This window comes from Canis lupus, chromosome 29, assembly GCF_011100685.1.
Source record: "Canis lupus familiaris isolate Mischka breed German Shepherd chromosome 29, alternate assembly UU_Cfam_GSD_1.0, whole genome shotgun sequence".
Taxonomy (NCBI): Eukaryota; Metazoa; Chordata; class Mammalia; order Carnivora; family Canidae; genus Canis; species Canis lupus.
In genome coordinates, this window is record NC_049250.1 from 18874316 (window position 1) to 18901173 (window position 26858).

Consider the following 26858-nt stretch of genomic DNA (forward strand, 5'->3'; position numbering starts at 1 on the left):
CCTGTATTACTTGTTAATCCTTAAAATGCGTTTTTTACTTTGTTAAAATACAGTAAAATACAGGTTTTATTTCAGATTTGAATCAAAGACTCTTCCAGTTTTGTTCCTCCTTAATCTTTTTTCCTTCTTTTCATTTTTCTTTTCAAGATTACTTAAAAAAAAAAAAAGAGTGGTCTTGGTTCACAACAAAATTGAGAGGAACGCATAGAGACTTCCTATATACCTCCACCCCACACATGCATAATGTTACATCCATAGTCTTCCCCATTATCAGTACCACTTGCCAGAATGGTACAGTTGTTACCATGGATGAGCCAACATTGACACATCATAATTAAAAAGCCCATAGTTTGCTGTAGGTTTCACTCTTGGTATTATACAGTTTAGTGTTTGGATAAATGTATCAGGACGTTATTTCATCATTTTAATATCATAGAGAGTATTTTCACTGCCCTAAAAATCTTCTGTGCTCTGGCTATTTATCCTTCCCCTCAATCCTATCTCTAGGAACCACCAATCTTTGGTGTATCCATAGTTTTGCCTTTTCCAGAATGTCATATTTGGAATCATACAATATGTACCCTTTTCAGATTGGCTTCTTTCACTTAATAGTATGCTTTAAGGCTCCTCTATGTCCTTTCATGGCTTTATAGCTCGTTTCTTTTTAGTGCTAGAAAATATTCCATTTTTCTGGATGTACCATAGTTTATCCATCCACTTACTAAAAGACATCATGGTTGCTTCCAATTTTTGGCAATTATACAGAAATCTATATGAACATACATGTTCAGGTTTTCATGTGGACTACATTTTCATCTTCTCTGGGTAAATATCAAGGAATGTGATTGCTGGATCTTATAATAACAGTATATTTAGTTTTGTAAGAAACTGTCAAAATGTTTTCCAAAGTGGCGGTACTATTTTGCATTTCCACTAGTGACAAATGAGAGTTCCTGTTACTCTACTCACCAGCATGTACTTGTCAGTGTCCCAGAGTTGGCCATTCTAATAGGTGTGCAGTGATATCCCACTGATGTTTCAATTAGCATTTCCCTAATGTGGAGCATCGTTCTTAATGTTTTAAATACATACCTAAATATAGTTCGGGTTTTAGTTCAGAAAGACCTCAGTTTTGTTGTTATTATTGTTGTCATTGTTATTTTATTTTTAAAGTCTGTTAAATATTGGGCTTTCGGTACAGTAAAAATTCAGACTTGTACTTTTTTAAGCATGATATTCAATATTTCCCAATATACAATTCCTCTAGTCTGACAAAGAATGTCTGAAAGCACATAGCACCTTCATAAAGTATGAAAACAAGGAATTGACATTGAAGACACTGGATAGTAGCCTTCTTTCCTTTAAAAATATTACATTAAAAATTATACTAAATACATTTGATATATAGCCAGATAATCAATGTACAATTATATTGTTAATCATTGAATACTAGTAAATAATCTATTTCTAGACACCTCCCTGACTCTTTATGTCAGTGACCAGAACAGTATCTAGTACCTAGTAGTGGGTATTAAATAACAATTTTTTTAATGAATGAATAGATGGGTGGGTGAATAAGTTACCATAAAACATGAATGCTTTGCAGTTGGCAGTTATTCAATATTTATTACTGATACACTTAAAATTTATAAAAATAAAAACTCTTCTTAAAATGTTTGACAGAATATATTGATCTAGAACTTATAAAAGACAAATATTTAGAAAAACCTATCCCCTGCTTTTCTATAGGCTCTTTTCTATCTGCTTATTTTTTTCTTTAAATAGTAACAGGGAAAGAAAAAAAAAAAAAAAAACAGCCTTTTAACCAGCTCCCAAGAATAACATTAACATAATTAGCATAGTATATGTCTTTAAACAAATAAAATTAAAATGAAACCTGTTATGGATTCTTTTCTAATTTTGTTTATGTTTGAGAATACTATAGAGTGAAGTCTTTTACTGTAACTTATTGTTTTCATATTTTTAAAAATTTAAAATTAATAGGGGCACCTGGGCGGCAGAGTCAGTTAAGTGTCCCACTCAGTTTCTGTTCAGGTCATGAACTCAGGATTGCCAGACAGAGCCCCACATCTGACTCCATGCTCAGCTTGGAGTCTGCTAGAAACTCTCTCTCCCTCTCCTTCTACCCTTCCCCCTGCTCTCTCTTTCTCTCAAATAAATAAATGAACCTTTAAAAAAATTAATATTAATGAAGTTGGATCTATTACTCTTGGCATTTGATAAATAAGCTTATTAAAGGGGAGTTTTGGGCAGCCGGGGTGGCTCAGCGGTTTAGCACCGCCTTCACCGCCTCCTGGAGACCCAGGATCAAGTCCCTTGTCAGGCTCCCTTTATGGAGCCTGCTTCTCCCTCTGCCTGTGTCTCTGCCTCTCTCTCTCTCTCTCTCTCTCTGTGTCTCTCATGAGTAAATAAATTCTTTAAAAAATAAAAAAAAATAAAGGGGAGTTTCTTCTCTAACAAGCAATATCATTCCTTACTTTTTAGCACCTCATTGTTGTAAGAAATTTTTCACAAGAAAGAATTCAAGTTTTACAACTCCATTACTGAGGAGAAGCTGAATTGATTCCTAAAGTATATTTTGCTGATTTCATCAAACATGTCCAATAAAGTGCTTTCCCCAGAGACTGGATTATAATCTAATAATTTAACTTAGAGTATCTCACTTGATACATTTCAAATTTTTTAATTTATATTTGTTGATATAGTATTATGTGTTTTTCCCCAGGTTAGGTCATTAAAGAAATGATATACTTTTTCATTATAATTACATATGAAAAACTGATTTACTGTGACTTTTAGGTCTAAAGACTGAATTGAGCTGAATCATTTCAGAGAAGCATTTCTCTAATTAGGTAACTTATACTGTTCTAATAAACTATAGTCATATTTTTTATTGTCTTCAGTGATCTTTATTTTAATAACTATTGCATGTACTATTTCCTGTAGTACATGTCCCATTTCTTCATCAGTGAAAAGGAGAGAATGACAGTTACCATTTCATGATGTTAGAGAAGTAAGTACATGATTCGTGCTTGGTACAATGTCTGGTACAAAGTAACTAATGCTATTTATTATGATAAATAAAAATTGTCCAATACGCCTCAAATTTATAGATATTGTCACTAAGATAAAGAAAAGAGAGTAGAGGGATACAGTATTTTGGATATAGTATAGTACTTCGGATATAGTATTTACACTACACAAGCATCTGTACTGGGTGCATTAAATATTATCTTTATTTACTCTTGACATCAACCCTTTGAGGTAACTGGAGATAAGAGATAGGATGGATATAGCATTGAGCCCACCCATTATTCCAGTTGTTTATTGTAGCACATGTTTCTTTCTTCTTCACCTCACAGTTCCACATGGATCCCCCGGGAAATACTACTCCACACAGACATCCTGAGAACCAGGCTGTTTCTATAGAGTGATTCTATCCTCTTCTAAGGCTTCCAAGTCCTCAAATTGGGTCTCTGCTTCCAGTGAACAGAAAGGGAAGAGAAGGTCAGATTTGAGAAAAAAATCAAACTTAGGGTCAAGGTTAAAACAATAATTGTATGACATTATAACCTTGCTATTTCTTAAACTGTACTATTTATTCTTCTCTGTATCCCTATCACTTCACATTAAGCATTTGTTTATTGAATCATTCATTCAACAAATTATCCCCTGTTAGTTCACACAATATATTAGCTGAATGTATTAAATATTTAATTTATTAATATAAATAGTCACTGCTTACCTATGAATATTACCCAGAAAAATAGGAATCTAAAACAATCTCTATCTATTGGCAACTTCCTCCATTCTAGTTTTACTCCATGGTTCTATAATTTAGTATCATAATTTAATTTAATTATGCTTAGATTTGTTATTTGAAATTAGGATTACTTTATTTCCCAAAAAAAGTGAAAATATAATAAAATATTTTCTAATGCAGCAAAGAAGAGAAAGCTAGTCTTCATTTAGACTTAAACTTTAAAAATAAATTATTTCTGGGAGCACCTGGGTGGCTCAGTGGTTGAGTTTCTGCCTTAGGTTCAGTTTGTGATCCCAGAGGTCCTAAGATTGATTCCCACATGTGGGGAGCCTGAATCTCCCTCTGCCTATATCTCTGCCTCTGTGTGTCTCTCATGAATAAATAAATAAATAATATTTACAAAAATAAAAATAAAAAATTATTTATGACAAATGTCTCTTCTGCCACCTATGAAAGATATAAATGGCAAGATTTCTGATTCTTAATGGTAACTATGAAATCCAGAAAACTTCTCCCTTAAAAAAAGTGGAACTGATGGAATAGGGTATTAGATACAAAGGACAGAAGAGAGACTGAACTGGAGGTGAAAATTTGAGATTATAAATTTATGAATTATTTATAAAGCTAGGAAACTAGGCTCTTTTAGCCTACAAGTAGGTATAGAATAAGAAGAAGAATCAGAACTCCAGAGAATGTCAACGTTTATTGCACAAGTAAATGTTTTATGGATTAACCCTACTTTGAATGAATGCCAACATTTTAAGAATGTTTGGAGTCCCTGGTTCTCCTATCTATTGGTCTCGATGACCTAAAATTTCTACTTAAAAAAAAAAAAAAAAAAAAAAAAACCTTACCTGGCCTCTAATTCTGACATATTTTTCAATTATCAAAGCAAAGTTGTGAGATGTCCAAAATTTCTTTCTTGCTCACTCATTGAGAGTGAGCTTGTTTTTCACTGCAGGTAGTTTGATTTTTGCATTACTAATAGCCTGCTTTTAAAGCTGTTGCTATTTTGTTGGTTTTGAATTGTTCTAAATGATCTGTGAAACAAAAGCAAAACTTGGACAGTTGCATATCCTCAAAGGAAAAAATTGGATACAAGCATGAATGACCTTCCAATAGATACTTTGGGCCAGGTCTGCTTCTGAGAATGCCTTCCCCTACCAAATGTGTGTCCCAGAATTCAGTTAACAAAGGAGAGAATGGTACAAAGTCAAAGACAAGAAAATTTGATTACCAATGTTAACATGAGAATTCTAAAATCACGAGGTAAAACCAAGAGCGATAAACAAAATAGCAAGTTTTGTACATTTGATTTAGTTTTTAGTTAGTTTGTTGTGCTCACTTGGGCAGCACATACACTTAAAATTGGAAGGATACAGAGAAGGTTCATATGACCTCTGTGTGAGTATGACACACAAATTCATGGAGCTTTCCATATTTAGTTACAGTTAGTCATACATTTTTTAATTATGTATATAATATATGTAGACATTACACATTTAATGATTTATTTATATATTGTTTTGCAAAGCACACAGCACACTCAGAAAGGACTTGGCAGAGTAATTGTCACAGAGGAAGAACAGATCAATCTTAGTTGTTTTTTGTTAAGCTCTTGGCCTGCACTGTCTCATTAAATACTCACCATTCTATGGTACATGCTACTGGTGCTACCATTTTAAGGGAGGAAATGAAAGATTTAAAAACCTAAATAATTTTTATTGAAGTATGATTGAAATAAAACTTTCTATTAGTTACAGGTGTACATCATACTTATCCAGCATTTTTACACATTACAAAATTATTCCCACGATAAGTCTAGTTACCATCTGTCACCATATAAAATTATTATATTGTTGACTATATTCCCTATGCTGTACATTACAACGACTCATTTATTTTTATAACTTGATGTTTGTTCTTTGTTCATACAGTCCTACTAGAGCTAGAATTCCTGTAATGTCTTGTGAAGCCAGGTGTCTCTTCATTGGTTTATCTCAACCTACTATAGTCTTTATCTGACTCTCTTTCCTCTTATGCGGGCATGGCCCATTTTGGAGCAAAATTTATTGCTGGAAAAGAATTTATATAACCTAAAGAATAGGCAGGCTATTTATGAGCCATATAGGTGTCTGTTTCAGACACGATTATGTCTTGATAGGAAATTAGAAATGTGCAAGTAACAGGTGAAATAATTAAAGTATAAGATTTTTATTAGCATCCAATAAGTAGAAGGCTCAAAATGCAAATAGGGGTTGCTTGGATTCTAATCAGTTTCTCTTGAGAAATAGTATGTCCCAAGTTTTAATGATCATTCAGATTAAAGTTAGACATTCTCATTATCTTATTTCAGCTAATGATATGAAATCACTTCCTGTTATAGCAACCACTTCCATAAATGCCAATATTTATGTTTCCAGTATTGAAAAAATCACAACTTTCTCAGTCTCAGTATACTCAAATTTAGTACCAGGTTGCCAATTGCAACCCTGAAATAGTACCTGGCCACCTACCTTTATTCGTAGACCAATAAAATCTACAGCCTTAAAAATGCCATCACCTTGTTTGACTGCACTGAACTGTGAAACCTGGAAGGATGTAGAAACCAGAACAGGCTGCTAAAATGAAGTCATCTTGCTAAAGGGACAATTTGTAATGGGGCATTGTGCTGACAGGTCTGCAAGCCTACAGTCTAAAGTCACTGAGTATATCTGAGCTCAAAATAGACTTGTGTGTGACAAAAACAGCATTATTCTCAACAGTTGAGGGAACTTGATGGATATTGCTTCTCCAAACTCTGGAAAATTAAAATTGAGGCCCTATGGGAAGGCCTATTCATGTAGTATGCTCTGATTTCTTCAAGAAATGATGGCATCTATAGAGAGAATGGTCTGCACGTGCTCACTGAACATGAAGTACTATCTTTGTCTTTATTTTTTAAATTGAAAAAATGACTATATATGTATATTGTTTTGTACTCTAATCATTAAAAAGTTTATCTCAGTGTAAACTCTAAACCATATTTCATAATACATAGCTTTTGGTGAAAAAAATTAAAATGATATTAAATAGCATTGTCCCAAAAGTCGGTGTGGAATTGTTTATCTAGAACCAGATACTTTGTTGACAGAAATAGCGGAGTATATAGAGTAGTTTCAGGAGATATAAAAGTTTCTTCTTTTTGTAATGCATACTTTATGCTCTTATGTATAATCTATATGATCAACATAAGCAGATTTTCACTTTGGTTTTTTTTAATTGTCAAACAGAAATATGCACATGAAAAAAAACTTTCATTTTCAAGTTTTTGTCTATTGCAAATTTCCAGATACCTCAAAATTAGACATGCTCCATGTTAATTTATAGATCAGACAATTCTTCTCTCACAGTAAAAGTAGAATTTATTTTCCTCCATGGAAAGAATTTGTCCTGACAGTCTTCAGCAGCCATCTTGGCTGGATGAAAATCAGAGAATGAGAGCTGTAGTCCTAGCTCTTCGAGATTTGTTCATCCCTCTAGATCAGTTTCCTCATCCGAAAGATGAAAGGCTTGAAGTCCACAGTAGTAGTTAATATTTACTGAGAACTTGCTTTGTGTCAGGCACAAGAGCTCTACAAGGTCACTCATAATATTACTTTCATTATATGAATGAGGAAAATTGAGACACAGAAAAACAAAATAAATCTCATAAATAATAAGAGAGGAAGCCTGAATTTGGACTAAGGTACTGATTCTACAGCACATGCAAAATTACATCTCATTCTGCCTTCCCAACGTGTTTTCTTGCTGTAAAGAAAATGAATGATTCTACATCTTGCCTTGTTATAGTTTGCTGTTTAAATCTTTTTGCTTGAATTAGGATTATGTTTTCCCACACTTTTTATATAAACAGTCTATTATAGAGTGGACATGTAAGTAGGATCATAATAAGCACTGTGATGTCAAATTAAAGACAGCTTCTTTTTCTTTTCTTTAGTTCTTTTGAAAATAAAGAACTGACCTACTTCCTATACTCACAACTAAGCAAAGAGAAAGAACCTAATAGTCATAAAAAAGAAAATAATGTCTGGAAAAAAAAAGAAAAACTAAGATGGCCTATTTCCAGATCCAAGTAACAGGCCTATTGGAAAATAAGTCACTTTCTTTCAACTTGCCTAGTCCAACATTGGGAGATACAGAAGCCAAAGAAACTTTCTGATCATTTTCAAAGTTGTATCTATAAAAGCAAATTATAGCTATATATATATATATATATATATATATATATATATATATATATATGTTGGTAGATATAATTAATTTTATAAAATCAAGTCATGTGGAATAGATGAATAGTTAGTAATTTAGATGGCTCCAAGAACTCTGAAGTACCCCAAATCACACACTAAATTAAAAACACTTGTTCAGGTGAAATGGAAGCCCTGGCTGGACCTAAGCACACCCTAAGAAAACCAAACAATTATTCTGAACTCTAGTTCTTTTTTTTTTTTTTTTTTTAGATTTTATTTATTCATGAGAGAGAGAGAGAGACAGAGACATAAGCAGAGGGAGATGCAGGCTCCCTGCAGGAGCCCAATGCAGGACTCAATCCCAGACCCTGGGATCATGCCCTGAGCCAAAGGCAGACACTCAACTGCTGAGCCACCCAGGTGTCTCCTGAACTCTATTTCTGAAAAGCAAAATTATCAACTGTTATTTGGCTTAAAGAAAAGTTTTACATTTGATCAAATTAACATACATTTTTTTTCCTGCCTTTTACCAACTCCAAGAAAAGAACCCCAGCCATTTCATAAAATGTTCAATGTGCTCACAAATGCATTCTATCAGAAGAGAAAATTATACGCCAGTATCCAAATGAACATAGATGCAAAAATATTCAACAAAATATTAGCAAACTGAATTCAACTATACATTAAAAGTATCCTATAGCAAGATCAGGTGAGACTTATCCCTGATATTCAAGGAAGGTTCAATAGCTGCTAATCAATCAATGTCATACATGACATTAACAAAAGGAAGGATAAAGTCATGATCATTTCAATAGATGCAGAAAAAGCATTTGACAGAATACAATATCAATTCATAATACCTCTCTGCAAACTGGGAATAGAAGGAATGTACTGCAACAGAATAAAGGCCATACAAGACAAACCCACTGCTTACATTACACTCAACAGTGAAAAACTAAGAGATTTTCCTTTAAGAACAGAAACAAGACAAAAATGCTCACTCTTGCCACTTTTCCATACTACTAGAACTGCTAGCTAGAGCAATTAAACAAAATAAATAAATAAATAAATAAATAAATAAATAAATAAATAAATAAATGGTATACAAATTAGAAAGGAAGAAGTAAATGGTCACTATTTGCAGGTGATATGATATTACATGTAGAAAACCCTAAAGACTCTCCAAAAAAAACTATTAGGACTAAATTAGCAAATTCAGTAAGGTCACAAGATTTAAAATCAATATACAAAAATCAATGTGTTTCCATAATAAAGGGAAATTAAGCAACCCCATCTACATCTGCATCAAAAAGAATAAAATACTTAGGAATAAATTTAACCAATGAGGTAAAATATCTTTGTATTAAAAATTGTAGGATAGTGTTAAAAGAAAGTGAAGGAAATTCAAATAGCAAACACATGGAAAGATATTTCATGCTCATGGACTAGAATTAATATTGTTAAAATGTCCATACTACCCAAAGTCATCTACAGATTCATTGAAATCTCTACCAAAATTCCAGTGGCATTTTTCACAGAAATAGACTAAACACTCCTAAATTTGGCATGGAATCACAAAGTAATGAAATATCCAAAGCAATCTTGAGAAAGAACAAAGCTGGAGGCATCACATCTCCTGATTTCAAACTCTACTATAAAGCTATATCAAAACAGTATGGTACTAAAATACAAACAGTCACAGAGATCAATGGAACAGAATAGAGATTGCCAAGATAAACATGGTCAATTAATTAATGACAAGGGAATCAAGAATGCACAATAAGGAAAGAATGTCTCCTCAACAAATGGGGTTGGGAAGGCTGGACAGGCACACATAAAAGAACAATACTGGACAAAAAGCAACTCAAAATAGATTAAAGACTTGAATATAAAATCTGAAGCCATAGAACTCCTAGAAGAAAACATGGAGATTAGCATTGGTCTTGGTAATGGGTTTTTGGATTTGTCACCAAAAGCAAAGACATCAAAACCAAAAATTATTTTTTTCCAATAAATTTATTTTTTATTGGTGTTCAGTTTGTCAACATACAGAATAACACCCAGTGCTCATCCCGTCAAGTGCCCACCTCAGTGCCCGCCACCCAGTCACCCCCACCCCTCACCCACCTCCCCTTCCACCACCCCTAGTTCATTTCCAAGAGTTAGGAGTCTTTCATGTTCTGTCTCCCTTTCTGATATTTCCCACTTATTTTTTCCCCTTCCTCCTTTATTAGCAAGTAGGACTACTTCAAATTAAAACACTTCTGCATAGCAAAGGAAACCATCAACAAAATCAAAAGGCAACATATAGAATGGGAGAAAGTATTTGCAAATCATATATCTGATAAGGGGTTAATATCCAAAATATGTATAGAATTCATATAGCTCAATAGTGCAAAAAATATTTTTAAATGGGCAGAGGAGCTGATAGACATTTTTGCAAAGAAGATATACAAATGGCCAAGAGGTGCCTGAAAAGATGTTCAACATCACTAATGATCAGGAAAATGGCAAATAAAAACCACAATGAGACAGCACCTCAAACCTTTTAGAATGAAAAGTTAAAATGATCTTTCACAATATACACATATATCAAATGATTACGTTGGACAGTTTAATAATGCCATGTTACATGTCAGTTATATCTCATAAAACTAGAAAAAATAAAATTCCAAAGCTATTAATTTAGAAGGAAAAAAGGAATATGAGTAAACCGAAAAAATAGGTTAGAATAAATCATCCAGACTCAAGTTTATAGAAGAAAAGATTTTTTTTTAAGATTTTATTTATTTCTTTGAAAGAGAAACAGAGATAGTGAGATAGTACAAGTGGGGAGGAGAGGGAGAAGGCTCTCTGCTGAGCAGGGAACCCGACTTGGGGCTTGATCATAGGACCCCAGGATCATGACACTTAACCCACTAAGCTACTCAGGTGCCCTTTTAAAAGCATGGAAGAGACAATAGGGAAATATGATAGAGTCTAACAGCTATGTGCAGTTCCAGTCCTAAAAGAAGAGCAATAACGCGGTACGGAAACTATTCAGTGATAAGAATAAGAATTTCTACACTGAGGGGGAAATCAAGTCTGAGATTCTAAAGCATATTCCAATAGCTGAAAATCAGTAGTGCAGGCATCAGAATTATAAGTCACTATATGTTTTTTTTTTCTTCTTGTTACATCTAACAGTTTCGGTTTATAAATTTTATATGTATGTATTTGTTTATTTGTAGAGACAAAGAGCACAAACGTGTGCAGGGTGAGGGGGCGTAGGGACAGAGGGAGAAGGAAAGAGATTTTTATGCAGGCTGCACATTCAGTGGGTAGCCTGACTTGGGGCTCGATCTCATAACCCTGAGATCATGACCTGAGCTGAAATCAAGAGTCAGAACCTTAACTGACTAGGTACCCAGGAGCCCCTATAAATCTTAATTCATGTAGAGCATAAACACACATGACTGTTATACCTTCTTGATAAATTTCATCTTTTAATTTTTAATCCTGAGCTATCATGGTTAGTCCTTCAATGCTTTTCATTCAGAAACATTTAATTAGTGATTATTATCACCACTGCAGGTGTTAATAGCTTTATTTTTGTCCATTCATTTTGAGTAATTTGTCTGTTATGTGCATCTAGTAACGACAGAAATGTAACTGATTTTTTTAATTGGATTTTTAACATGTATGCCTTTTGATATAAGGATTTAACTCATTCAATTTCTTATGTTTATTGATATGTTTGACTCTTCCTTGTCATATATAAATTTCATTTTCCTATTGATAGTTTGATTATTCAATTTGTTTTATTCCTTTTGTTATCTTGTGGGTTTAAAACTATGTGTATATGTATATTTTTCTCCAGTTGGTACCCGTAATTTTTATAAATGAATTTTAATTTGTCTTTCAGTATCAAGGATTGAACTATATTTGAGCTGCCCTTTATTGAAACAAGACAGTCATCTTATTACCTGTCCTCTTCACCATATTTAATTGAAATTTAGTTCCAGATTGGTTTTGTTTATTTGCATTTGCATAATGTCTTGACCAGTTTGGACACCTTTACTTACATTGTATTGAATTGCTGATTTACATTGGCAGAGATTGTTTAGATATCCCTACAGGTTTTCTTTGCTCAATATTTTTTCTTTTTTTTTTAAGATTCTATTTTTTTTAAGATTCTATTTTTATTTATTCATGAAAGACACACCGAGAGAGAGGCAGAGACACAGGCAAGGGTAGAAGCAGGCTCCACACAGGGAGCCCGACGTGGGACTTGATCCCCGGACTCCAGGATCACTCCCTGGGTTGAAGGTGGTGCTAAACCGCTGAGACACCTGAACTGCCCAATACTTTTTCTTATATTGCATGTCTCACTCTTTATTTTTTTAATTTTGCCTTTCACCAGATTCTTTTGTTGAATAATTTTGTTCAGAGACAGTATGTACTTTCTAAGTGCCAGTACATCTGAAATAGTATTTTATGCATATGTACTGTTTTCCCTTAGCATTTTGAAGACTTTATTTATCTTTATCTTCCTGCATTGTGAGTTTCATAGAAATCTAATGAGAGCTTTAGTCTCCATGGTAGGAGGCTTGCTTTTTGGCTATTCTTTTTATTCTCATTGCTCAGAAATTTCAAGAGATCTGCCTAGCACATATGTGAAGTTATAAATCTTTCTTAATCTCAATGTAATTTTTACATCTTGCCTTTGATTGTCTTCCCCCTAATCTCTTGTCCTGAAACTCCAGTTGAGTGATACTAGCCATGATTTGCCCCCATCAATAATCAAGGATATAACTTCTTCTCTAGGACTTCAATGCTTTACGTCCACCTTCTGAAAGATATCCTTTTTTATCGATGTCCAATTCAATCTTTGTCTTAGCCAGCTTAAGCTGCCGTAACAAAATATCATGAACTGGATGTCAAAACAACAGAAATTTATTTCTCACAACTCTTGAGGCTAGGTGTTTGCAATCAGGGTGCCAGGACAGTGAGGAGAGGGCCCTCTTCCAGGGAGCAGACTACCGACTTCTCTCTGTATCCTCAAATGGTGGAGAGCAGAGAGGGGAAGCAAGTCTCTAGTAAAGGCACTGATTCATCCCATCATGAAGCTGCACCATCAAGATCTGAATTAAACCTCATTACTTTCCCAAGGCCCTATCTCCTTTTGTTGTGTGTTTTTTTTTAATTTAAATTCAATTCAACTACCAACATATAGTAAGTACATCATTACTTTCAGATGTAGAGTTCCATAATTTATCAGTTGCATGTAACACTCAGTGCTCATCATCTGCCCTCCTTAATGCCCATCACCCAGTTACCCCATGCTCCCACCCTCCACCCCTCCATCAACCCTTAGTTTTTCCTATAGTTGAGTCTCTCGTGGTTTATCTCCCTATCTGATGACGTCTCATTCAGTTTTCCCTCCCTTCCCCTATAATCCTCTGCACTGTTTCTTATATTCCACATATGAGGGAAACAATATAATTGTTTTTCTCTAGTTGATTTATTTTGTTCAGCATAATACCTTCTAGTTCCACCCATGTCATTGTAAATGGTAAATATTCATCTTTTCTGATGGCTGAGTAATAATCCATTGTATATATATGTACACCACACCTTCTTTATCTATCGATGGACATCTTGGCTCTCTCCAAGATGGCTATTGTGAACATTGCTGCTATGAACATTGGGGTACAGGTGCTCCTTCAGATCAATACATTTGTACCCCAAAGGCCCTACCTCCTAATACCATTTTACTGAGGGATAGTGCTTCAAGGTATAAATTTGGGGTTTGGCAGGGACACAAACATCCAGTTTATAATAGTCTTCAACAATAGACATATTTAGCCCTTCTATTAAACTTTTAATTTTGGCCATTACTTTTCAATATATATGGAATAATTTATAGAGTTGTCAATCACTCTTTTTCATAGCAGTTTGTTTATATTTGATGTATGTGCAATCCTCTGGTTTTCCCTAAAAGTACAAGTTAGGTGGGGTTTTTTTTTGGTTTTTTAATTCTTGCGATTTTTGTTTTTTGCATTACCATTAGGTCTATTCCTTGTGGGGTCATTGTTCTAATGTCACCTCTGTTCTTTCTCTTCATATTATTGGCTTTTACTTCTGTGCTCCCTCATCCTCTTTTCCGTGCCCCTCTGCCAATAGCCTCACATTTAATTACCCTGATAGAGACCTCTTTGTAATTGTCTCCAAATTCAGCATTTTCCTGGAGTTTTGACAGGAAGCACTAATCTCCCCTCTATAATGATCCTCTCTCTCTCTCTCTCATAGTTTTTATGTTCATCTGCCTTAATCTCCCAGAGATATCTCAATATTTCAGATGCATCATGATAGTCTTATTTTTTTCCCATCATGCCATAATTCTGGATATATTCTTTTCATTAATATACATTTCATCTTAACTTTTTCATAGAATTTTGGCAGTGAGAGATGAAAGATACAAACACATGAGTTTACTTGGCCAAATCGAACCAGAAGATTTGAATTGCTTTTCCTCAAAAAAGCCTTACCTACGTCTTGCCTTTAATATATGCAAAACTAAAATATAGTTGCTTCATTTCCTGGGGAAAAAAAAAGTGTTCCTTCTACTGGCTAGTCTTGATATCCTTTTTACAAGAAAACAAGATTTAAAACTTGCTACCTCTAAGCTTTTAGGAGCAGAAATCATTTTTGTTTTCCTTTAGTGAGCAGTTCTTAGCAGAGTATAAATTGATACATACTTTTAGAAAGACTGTTTCTTTAAAATCAATAAATTTTATTTTGAAAAAATAATCTAGAACTTCAATAAAAAATGTTCCCTAGAAATAAATAAAGGGATCCCTGGGTGGTGCAGCGGTTTGGCGCCTGCCTTTGGCCCAGGGCGCGATCTGGGAGACCCTGGATCGAATCCCACGTCGGGCTCCCGGTGCATGGAGCCTGCTCCTCCCTCTGCCTGTGTCTCTGCCTCTCTCTCTCTCTCTATCTGTGTGACTATCATAAATTAATTAATTAATTAATTAATTAAAAAAGAAATAAATAAAAATATGTGCAGATTTTTCATTTTGTTTTTTTAAGTAGGCCCCATGCACAGCATGGAGCCCAATGGGGAGCTTGAACTCACAACCCTGAGATCAAGACCTGAGTTAAGATCAAGAGTCCCACACTTAACTGGCTGAGCCACCCAGGTGCCACAAAATATGTTTTTTTTTCCTCTTTGTATTACACTATTTTCCAATATTTTTGGTGCAATATACTCGATTAAAAAAAAAAAAAAGTTGAGCCTTTCTGGAGATACCAAATAAAACTAATGGTGCTACACTCTACCAGTGGAGATCCTGAATATCAATACCTTGGATTTCACTGACATTCACATTATAACCTAGTGCAGGAAGACCAACTTAGGATTGATTCATCAATACAGACACAATGAGTTGGAAGCCTGGTCGAATTATTTATCATCAGGTTTTGTGCAAGTTGATCAGTGAGTGGCAGGAAGTTTAGATTTAATAGAAAGTATCAGCAAGGAATCACTGTTACAGACATCCTTCTCGTGACCACCTCATGCACTCCCTTGTTAAGTCACCTAATGGCTGTTACTTCCATGAGAAAGATTACCTTATAGGATTGATGCTGCTGCCAAGCACTGGCAGGTTAGGCAGGCAGCACTCAACATTTGCAATTTGTAGCCTTTTTGGAAGGAACCTATGGGACTGAGTTTTAGGTACCAGGCCCTGAAATCAGACTACGAGTGGCACTCTGACCCATCCCAGTTCAAATCTGCAGCCTTTCAGTTTCTCACTGCTTGTTCCTCGTTAGGATTTTCACCTAAGAGACAAAAGCATGTTTTTTCTTAAAGAAATGTGAGGCCCTGGTTTAAAATGCTATAAGACTATTAATCATGGACTATTATTTTTCAAACAAAATGTAGTAGTCTCTTGTCCCTCTTGCGATATCTATTTCCAACGAGCATTAGTCATTTGTCCTGGGATTTTTCCACAGTATTTTCCATGAGCTTCCATATGTTCTTCTAGTTATTTAGTTTCTTGTTTTTTCCCCTAGTATTTTATGTAAGGAAAATTTCTCACAGAAGACAATATGTACCTTAGTTTTGCAAAGTACTTGTAGTGAGCACGTGGGTTACTGAATGCCTAGCTGCATATTTGCAGGGCCTGTTTTGTTTTTGGTCTCAAGGACTCTTCATTAACATAATTTAAGGATTTATATTTGGAAATTTTATCTGGAAATTTACAGTAAACTAGCAACCAGAAAAGTTTCACATTAAACTTGTCTTTATTATTTCAGTTTTTCACTGTATTTCACTACTTGTCTGTTTAAAGAGAACAGATCAAAAAAAAGAAAGAAAGAAAGAATTGCCACACTATTATTTGCTTTTAGAATTTCTTTGAGCTTTATTAAGAAGCAAAATGTTTGTTCCATACCGACCACTGGCCTTTTTACACTGGCAAAAACACAGACTATATTACAAAAACAAATTTAGATTGAGTGAAAAGTAGTGCCATAAAGGGCCGTAATGATTTTATCATTATCAGTGTTGCAACTGATTAAAAACAGAGAGATTGATTGGTTCCTGGCCTTCATTTTTTTAAATTTTTTTATTATTGAGAAATCTACAAAACCTCATTCTTTCAATTAAATACTCGTTTGGAACTTTTGAAACTGATTTGAAACTTAGGATTTCTGTCTTGTGTTTAATGTTTTTCTTCTTTGTAGTACCTGGAAGGCTTCATAGGTTATATTTTCTTATTTCTTCTAAAGTAGGAAACTCTTTTCTTTATGTGTTGCTTGTACTATTCATTTCCATTTGCTAAAAAGAACTCTCCAGGACAGTAACAGCAAAAAATAAGCACCACCAACAAAACAGCACTTGGGTAATGAAATGCATCTAATTTCATATTTATCTAAGCCCAGAGATCACATTTTGGATTGCTGTGTCTCCAGTTAAATGACTGGAAAGCCGGATTCATCAGAGGTGCAGATATTGTCTGCTTTCAGCATTTCTGCCCTGGAAATATGACTTTAAAAATTGGCAATGATGCTTCATTCAATACAACAGCAGGAGAGCTTTGCTCTGAATAGGGAAAACTTTATAACAATTAGTGCTATAAAATAACGAGGACTGCCTCCATGATTCATAAATTCTATGTCTCCAGGGGTGTTCAACAACCCCTTATTGGGAAAATTGTAGAGTTAAACAAGACAATCATTAAGTATCTTCTGTTATTTCTATTACACACTCACCATGCTTGCAGTGGAAGATAGAGAAGATAAAGATGTGAAATATACACTCAACAGTCTCACTTCATGAGCTCAGGGAATTTACTCTCTCATCTGATAGATGAGACAAATAGAATAATAGGTTCCATGCTAATATCACTGGTAGTGACCAGTGTTCTAAGATTTCAGAAGTACCCAGAACCAATGTGAAGTGTAGTAATCTGGTTAGTTTTTAAGTAGAAGCTAGAGCATTGCCTGGTTCAATAAAAATGGTGGAGATTAGCTGGGCAGAATTGAAGAAACCATCTTCCAGGTAAAATAATACAGAGTAAAGAGGAGGGAATGAGCATTGTGTTCAGAAAAATCTATTGGTGTAAATTGGGAACACAGAACCCTTGGATTATTTTGCCTCAATGTCAGAGGCAATGAAACTGACTGAAACAATTTCTGAAACATTCATATTTGAAGACTTCTCAAAGTACTGCATTAGAGCTAACCACCCTCTAGAGTCTACCCTTTAGCCTCACCCCCTGCCCCAGACCCATGTCATAAGGGTATAACTACCGCCATTCATATTCATACAGGTTCATTGATCTCTACATAGAATTTAAGAAGATTCCAATACAATTTGCCTTGTCATTTTTATTGTGTAATCATGTACAAAATCGTTGACAGCATGAATGAACACAAACCAAAAGAAAACAATAAATAATTGCTGAATGAGTGAATATAAGGTGTGATTTTACTGTGTTAAGGAAAGGAAGTCTTTGTCACCAAAGCTTCAAATTCCCCTACCTCAGTATGATCAAAACACAATGGCAATCATCCCCTATGACTCTTTGTAATTTGAAGGATTAATTAGCTATAAAATGGTACATTGATATTTTAAATACAGGAAAAATGCTGCATATCCGATTATGGTTTGTGGTGCTCTTTTTCAGCTTAAAAAAATAGCTTGTTTTTCTTAAAGTAACTGGCCTTTGAAATCATATTTTGCCGGCCACAAATTGGTGTTAGTTTACATATAAGCCAGACTTCCAACGCTGACTTCAGAGGTTAACTATTGAAGGGTGAGTCAACAGAAGCCTGTGTATAGGAACGCTATAATAAAAAGCAAGTCACAGAGATCAGATTCTCATTAGGAAAACCTCCGTCTCTTTATAATTTCTGTGAAACATTGTTTTGAGTAACCTTTGAAATCCTGATGGGGAAAAAACAAACCAGGCTTTGGCTGACATTTACAGCAAAATCGGATCCTTCATCACAACTGGAGGGTGTATAATGAGTGGGTGTTTTAGCATAGACAATGGAGGGAGTTCTTCAAGTCTGTTTTACATCAGCTAATGTTGGCAGGTAATGCCCTTATTGCTGCCACTGTTTTGTTAAGAAGGAAGAATGTGGTGTAAATCCCCTTAAAATTAAAAATAAGGCACCAACTCTCCCACCCCACAACATGAGTTCATTCCACTAAAATGACTCCTTTTAGAATGGTTAAGGAAGGTCTCAGACCCACACCTTGCTCCACCCAATTACTGGAAGTCTTTTATTTTTTTTTCCCTCTGTGGGCTTCATGGTGACAGCCTTAGAGTGGAATGTGAATGCCTTTTCTATAGCCTAAGTAATGAATCATACCAGATTTGTGAATAATGCCTAGGCTCAATTTGAGACAGAGGCAAACAAGCCAGAAAAACCAGTGTCAAGAGAACTTGAACTGAATCAGACAAGGTTATTTACTGTCAACATTTGAATCAAAGGCAGCCCCAAATCCAAGGTGAAAGCATGCCATGCCTAAAGATTACAGTTAGACACGGAATCAAAACCAATTCCTTGTATTTCTAAATCAATATAGCTGTTAACGCTATCTATTTGATTTTTACAAATGTTTGGCTGGCTCCTATCAGGAGAGCATAAATTTGCACTGAAAATGAAGAGATAATAATCAATAGCTTTTGGAGTGAGGAATGAAATCCTCTATATAGCAAGCCACCATTCTAAAACCACCTCTGAAGAATTCCAAGGACACAAGGAAAGCAATTGCCTTTCAAAACAAATGCAATAAATGCCACCCCACTAATTTTAAGGAGCTAGGTTTAATAATGATCTCTAAGTAATTCAAATTTTATGAACTTTATGCAAGAATATTTTGATGTTAAAGCAAATGGTTTATTGTTGAAATTTATGTAACCAAGGCAGGGTTATGTACTTCCATGTCTTCATTTGCAACATGGCCTACGAAAGGCAATTCCTGCTTTCGACAATTAGCACATAAAAATATTTATAATGATCATAAAATTAAAAAGCAAATGTATGGAGGTAATCACTAATTTATTTCTGGTTTCTAGTCTTTTTTTTTTTTTTTTTAAGGCTTTGATGACTTGATCAATTATTGAGTTCTCATCATTGCAGGTACCTTATAGAACATGCAGAGTGGTCAAGAAGTCAAAGGAAGGAATATTAACCAGGCCTTCTGTTTTGCTCTCTGTTTCATCCTGTCCTTGCAGTCATTTTTATTATCCCATAGAGAGTATTTGTGAGTTACTTTGTCTCAGAGATCCTTAGCCCATGCCTCTTAAAAGGATGGAAAGTTCTCTAGAACAATGATCACTAAACTAATAATAACTACCATTAATTGGGCCCCTCATATGTTCAAAACAAAATATGAGCAATCTATGTACATGGTTGTATTTATCTCTCACAAGTATCCTTAGAAGTGGATCTTATTATTATGCTCAGTTGATGATGAGGAAACAAAATTAAATGAATTACTTAAAAACAGAAAACAAGGTGATGAAATAAGAGACAAGGTTAGGATCTAACCGAGGCCCATCTATTTGAGGGCTCACAGTTTTAACGATTACACTGTATTGACTACATATTGCTATACTATCTCATTGTTTGAGGTGAGCACAAAAATGATATACATGAAAGGTGTATACTCCAGACACAGGGTATACTTGAGATAGTAAGGATAATCCAATTTGATGAGACTAGAAGTAATATGTGGTATACATAGAAGAAAGAGAAAAAATTAAGGGTTTTGATATCTAAGGTAAGGAATGACTAAATTAATTACATGAGGGTATGAAGAACTGACCATAAATCATCTATCCGACTTTTTCCGACCACAAATAACAGAGCATTTATTAACTACTGTGTGCTATATGTCACCATGGAAGATATAAGGACAAGTCTAACCTGCAAGCACCAGGGAACAGAGAATAATTCGGTAATGACTTCAGAGGGGAATAAGCACACTGATAACGACTTTTGAATGTGAAATGTGATGTATATGGTCTCCACTAAACAGACATTAGGTAAGAAAGAAGAAACTACAAGCAAAGAGAATCAGTACAAATAAGATTTAGTGAATCCAAGCATGAATAGGATGGAGGACCCAGAACCAGTTGCTGGAAAGAGAGTAATTTAAAATGGAGACATGTGCCCAGTAGTCAAGAAGTGGATCTGAGACATGCTAGAAAAAGACGAAGAAGCAATTGTCATTTCGTAATTCCTATATAGGTTGAAGAGCTTTTATCTACTGTCCTAGTCATAAGAACCAAAATAAGTAAAGAAGTGGATTGAAAATAATTGTTCCAACAAACACTTCTTGACCAAGCACATTTCAAGGCACTGTGGGCCATGCTAAAATGAATGCATCACACAACCTAATACCAAAAAACAAACAAACAAACAAAAAAACCTGATTTAAAAATTAGCAGAGGACTTGAATAGACACAATCTACATTTTCAAGAGGTTCCCATTCCAGTAAAAAAGAGACCAAAGACACAAATTATTCTTCAGGGTGTAATGGAGAAAGTGCCACAGACAGGTCGGAAGTGTAATGAATGCTCAGAATTATTTACCAAGACAACTGGAAGGTAACATAAAAGGGCTGATATTTGAGCTGTGCTTGAAAGAAAGGGCAAGATTAAAGGGAGTAGATGATAGGAGAGTTTCCAGGTAGAAGAAATCAGTAAAGTCAGAAACACCAGGAATAACAGATACTTTGAGTGAAACACAATTCTGAGAATAAACACAATTTCTGAATACATGTTTGGGAAAAACAGTCAAAATTGGAAGTATATGATAGGAATTGATCTGGAAGTGCCTTAAATGCTACTGGACTTCCTTTGGCAAATAATTGCCTCAAGTCATTCCTTAGAACTTGATGTAGAAGAGGCAAGTTTATCAGAGAGTAGCAAACTGCAATTTATGCTTACAAATAATTAACTCAGATGTGCTTTTCAGCTAAAAGCACAACTTTGAGTAGCTTGATCTGTATGAATATGGAAACTTTAAGGAGATCCCAATTTGTGACAAATAGATAATGCTAAGCAGCAACTAGATGAGACTTTTAAGAAATTTAAGTGTGAAAAATACAGTTCCAAAACCTGAAGTGTGTTAATACATACAATTTAGTGTCATGTCATGTGTAGATTCAGAGAATGATGAAAAAATATTTGGTAATAAATGGATCCCTCTCCCAAAAGGTGAAGAAATATATTTTCAGTTCAATTTGAGGAAAGCAGAATAGCAGGGATCTCAAAGTAAACATGAGTAAAATAGCAGTCCAAATAGGATTTTCATTGTATAGTAAAAAAAAAAAAAGTGGGCAGCTCTGTTTTAGAAGTAGATGTGACTCTATAGAGGTGTTTATATGTGTATGTGAATTGAATATACCCTCCTACAGCAGGACTTCTCCATGTGCTGAAATTGTTTTATTTTGTAATAACCATCTCACTGTGGATATCCAGCATGCAGAGAATGGAAGCCAGATGTTTACATGAAGTCCAGCCAAGGAAAGATGTCCATAACCAATTATTTTGACTATTTATATATAAGAAAATATGAATGGTCCGTAAGATAAGACTCAAAGTTAATTGATTTAAAGAACTATATAGCCACATAATCCAAGAAACTAAACTGATAATTCCCTTTATTACTGCCTTAATTAAATCATTAGTATTATAATTTTAAATTTTATGCAAAAGCAATTATTAGTAAACATTTTAAACTTATATTCTAGATGTAATATAGTCTTTCAATAGCCATTCTGTAATTTAAAACTGAGGATCCTATAACTGAAATTAAACCTGGATTTACCTTTAAATTAAAGTTCAAATTTTACAAATGCTTAATTCAAAACTAGCTCAATTTTATTCTTCAGGTTTATTTTGAAAGCAAAAGATGACAGGGTGTATTAATTGACATCAGTAATACTTTTTTTCTGTAGAGATATTATACTATCTTCACCATTTTTAAAAATCTCCTCAAAATATGTCACAGTCAGCCAAAAAGAACAGCCATTGCACTAGCTTGGGTATACCACAGCAACAAATACAGTTTATTGTACCATTGCTTTCATTGCTCTATGATACCGAGTACCATTTGCTGATTCAGAATTTGCAGTTAAAATATCTTACGGGCAAAAAAAAGGGGAGGGAATATTTTAGTAACAATGTGCTGGCCCCATAGCACAGCATATATCCTGTCAAATCTTATTTAAAAATCATGTTTTGTACAGTATACCAGGTAATGTATTGGATCACAGCAACAACAACCACCAAAAATTTTTTAGTTCTTTGATACTCTGATGGGTGGAACTAGAGGACATTATTCTAAGTGAAATAAGACAGTAACAGAGGATCAAATGCTGAATGATTCTACTTATTTGGAGTTATCTAAAATAGTCAAGTTCATAAAAAAAGAAATTCAAGCAGTGGTTGCCAGGATCTGGCAGGGAGGGGGGAAAATAGGGAATTAAATTTCAATGGGTATAAAGTTTCAGTTACACAAGATGAATACATTCTAGAGATCTGCTATACAACAGAGTATTTATATAGTTAATAATATGGTATTGTGTACATTAAAATATGTGAAGAGGCTTGATTTCATGTTAAGTGTTCTTCCCACACACAAAAGAACACAAAGAAATTTTGGAAAATGATTGGTATGTTTAGAACCTGGATTGTAGTGATGGTGTCATGGGTGTTTGCAATGTCCAAACTCAACAAAATATTAAATATGCGCAATTTTTGTATATCAGTTATACTTCAATAGAACTTTTTAAAAAACAAATTATCTTCTGGAACAGCAGAAAACATAAGACAAAAATTGTTTTCTTGTCCAAATACAAACTGCACTTTGCTAATTTATCTGCTTATTTGATGAATGGTGCAAATGTAAATTTTGGCAATTTCCATTTAGTCTATAAACTTCTTACTAAAGAGAAGAAAAAGGTCTTACTTACAAATTCCTGCTTACCTAGCATACAACATTGTTAGAAAGAGATATGATTTGCTTGCTGGTGATATTTAAGTTTACATAATGACCATTTTTGGTCACTTTTCACTTTCTTCAAAATGTGCAGAAGCAATTTTTTTAAGATTTTATTTACTTATTTGACAGAGAGAGAGCACACATGCACAAGCTGGGGGAGGAGCAGAGGGACAAAAGCAGACTCCCCACTGAGCACAGATCCTGATGGGAGGCTCTACCCCAGGACCCTGAGATTGTGACCTGAGCTGAAGGTAGACGCTTAACTGACTGAGCTATTCAGGCACCCCTGTGCAAAAGCAATTAATAAAATTTTGATTTTGCAGAAATGAAAGAAGTTCCTTTCTTAGACATTTGTCTACAAAATGGCTCTTATTGCTAGACATTAAAAAAAAGGATGTTTAAATGTGGGCCTGCTGTAATATATTTCCAAAATATGGGACAAGAAAATATTCCCTAATTTGGAAACATATAGAGAATGAGAATACAGGAAAAGATAATAGTAAAACATAAATTTCTATACTGGATCTCCAAAATTATTTGTTGATCTTTGAAGAGGACATAAGGAGCCTAGAAAAAATATGAACTGATTGAACTTGAGTTGTTCAATATTACCTGTTAGTTGTTAAACTCACATATGGCAAAAAGTTACTTGCTTCAAGGATAAAAGACAGCTTTAGAGTTAAAAAAAAATTGTAAGCACTGAAGGACAGTCAACATAAGCAATTTTCAACTTCTTTACTGAAACTGTAATTTCATTTCACAAGTTTAAATTATGTATGTCATAAAAATAATAATAAACAGAGACACCTGGGTGGTTCAACAGTTGAGCATCTGCCTTCAGCTCTGGGCATGATCCCGTGATCCGGGATCAAGTTCCTCATCAGGCTTCCTGTGGGGAGCCTGCTTCTCCCTCTGCCTATATCTCTGCCCCTCTTTCTGTGTCTCTCATGAATAAATAAATAAATCTTTAAAAAATAATAAAAATAAATATTTGCCCTGAGAAATAAAGTTATAATTTAGAATGATGTTCACTCTGCCTCCCAGGGTTTTAAAATGATGGACATTTTAGACGTTGGGAGCCTACATGATGTATTTGCAAACCCAAAGGCCCCAATTGACAAATGACCAGTCTACCAAAACAGGATATAGACACAAAGAGATTTTTTGAGATCTGAAAATTAATATTATACAAGTGTAAACTTACCTGCTGTTCCTATGAAGTCAAATGCTAAGTATTCCATGCTCAAATGCTTTTTGTTGAGAGGTGATTTAGCTTGACATCATCACATTGGAAGGACACCAGAAATTGGTGTAATCTGGGCTTGATTAGAAGTGCAAGTCAACACACATTTTTTTCACTCTGTTCAATTTACATAAAAGAGAAGAACCTCCTAAAGGTTTCAGGCAGTTCAGAAAGTATTTTTGGCAAAAGAAATAAAATAATAGAAATATCCTAATGTATCATGAGTATGAAAAAAGTTACTAAAATATTGTTGTATTTTTCTCACACATATCACTTTTAGTAAGTCCTAATATTAATCACTCCTAATTGCCACTGTTTACTAATCTTACTTTAGCTTTGTTTAAATAATAGCATTTATATCATAAAGGGTATATAAATAATACCTAACTTCAAATAAATGCCAATTTTTATAGCACATATGAGCTTGATTATTTATCATATGTTATATCGTTTTATTCTTTTTTGTTTGATATGACTGTGTCCCAGATTAGCTCTCTAACAAGTTGGTTAGAGATGGAAATCTGAATTCTGGTTCAGCCTTTTACTAGCAATGTAGCCATGGGCAAATTAGGTAACTTTCCTCAGCCAAATACTCCTCATCTTGCAAAATACTTATAAACAGTTAATAGCCCTTTAGAGGTTGTCAGAAGGGTTAGAGATGATAGACTGTCCTATATAGTAAATGATCAATAAATATTAGCTGCTTTTTTAGGTATAATTGTCCCATCTGAAACTATAAATCCATGAGGAGATCTGCCATGAGATTTTATTTTCCCTTATAAAGTTCATCTTTCTTGGTTCTGTGGCCTCACGGTCCTCAGTTTGCTTCTTGTCCAAGTCCTTCTCCTCTGAGCTCTTGTAATGTTCTGTGTGCAGATTTAAATTTGAACTAAGTCGTTTCTGACTCTTTCTCTGGTCAATTTTTTAGCCCATTTGCACGATTTAGTTGTCCAAATTGATGTACTTCTTTTTTTTACATTTCTGAGTACTTTCCATTCATACCAGTTTCTTTCAGAGGAAAAAAAAAACCTATTATCTACTTCTGATTCTACCACTTGGCATACTCAGTTTGCTCTATATTGTCAACCAAAGTTGGACTCAAAAGATATCCATACATCATGGGCAGGAAAGTACTGAAGGCTGGGAATTACCGAATGACTTCTCTTCAGGAAAAGCAGTGATTTGGGGGAAGAGTTTTTTGAAGCATGGCCTTTTGTTTCTCAACTTAAGTGTGCTACCAAGAAACATTTCTAAGTGGGAGAAACAGGAAAACACCAGAGAGAGATGGTCAGTTTGTTTCCTAAAGGGATAATTTTCTAGTGGCATTGTGCCAGGAACTAGTTTTTCCCATAGCCTTTTCCCACCCATTCAACACAGTTGCAGACTGTGTGTAGGGTCAGTGTAAACTGTGTCATCAGTCAGAGAGAAGCCACACTGGAGAGAAATGTGAGGTTTTGGCTTGTGGTTAGCGTGACCATGAGGCCAGACTGGTGGGTGGAACCAGAAGGTTCAATGTGGTGTAATCAGAGGAAGGCAATGATGTGACCAATGCAATCATTTGCTTTAGGACTCTCAGGCCAACACAGGGTCTTTAGAAGATGAGATGGCCTGAAACTTCTCTTAAGGGAGGATGTGGATAACATTTTTTTTAAAAAGTAAACTTTGGAGAGATCAAATAGAGTACACTACACAATAACAGAATCTCCTACAAAAAAGCAAAAACCCTGAAGCAAATAAATAAAATGCAAAAAAATAGCTAGTAACAAAAAGGTATCATATGAATTACTAACCCAAGCCCTTTTCCAAATTTAAATATGTACAAGTCAATGGAAAATCCCATGGCACAGGCAAAACCCTTAGAACGTGAAGTCGCTCTTCATTAAGAGAAGATAGGTTCTTTTAGAGGTGTTGGCTAACCTTCCTGGGTCAAAGGGGGGTATCTTTCTCCAGAGATGGTTGTGGGGGGAGGCACTGGTTATAAGTCTCATTGACCAAGGAATGAATGTTTCTGAGGACTTAAACTCCCAGGTTTTAGAATGTGAATTTTGGGGGGTAGGAAATAAGAGAATCCCAGTCCATGAGATA

The 26858-nt window shown here is 34.6% G+C and overlaps 1 long non-coding RNA gene and 1 other non-coding gene across 4 annotated transcripts in view; one reads left to right on the forward strand and one right to left on the reverse strand.

Moving 5' to 3' along the window:
• Positions 1-3240: 3240 nt before the first annotated feature.
• LOC102151134 overlaps positions 3241-26858 on the reverse strand; it is a 29637-nt gene continuing 6019 nt past the window's right edge. For 2 of the 3 annotated variants that reach the window (XR_005380862.1, XR_005380863.1), the window contains 2 exons: positions 24735-24890; positions 3241-3497 (listed from right to left, as the gene is read on the reverse strand). This is a non-coding gene — a long non-coding RNA (uncharacterized LOC102151134). Of the gene's footprint in view, positions 3501-24734; positions 24891-26858 lie in introns of all 3 variants that reach the window. The other variant, XR_005380864.1, reaches the window with a different exon arrangement.
• Positions 5122-5229, forward strand: LOC119866806. Its single transcript, XR_005381316.1, has one exon. It is a non-coding gene; the product is annotated as a U6 spliceosomal RNA (small nuclear RNA).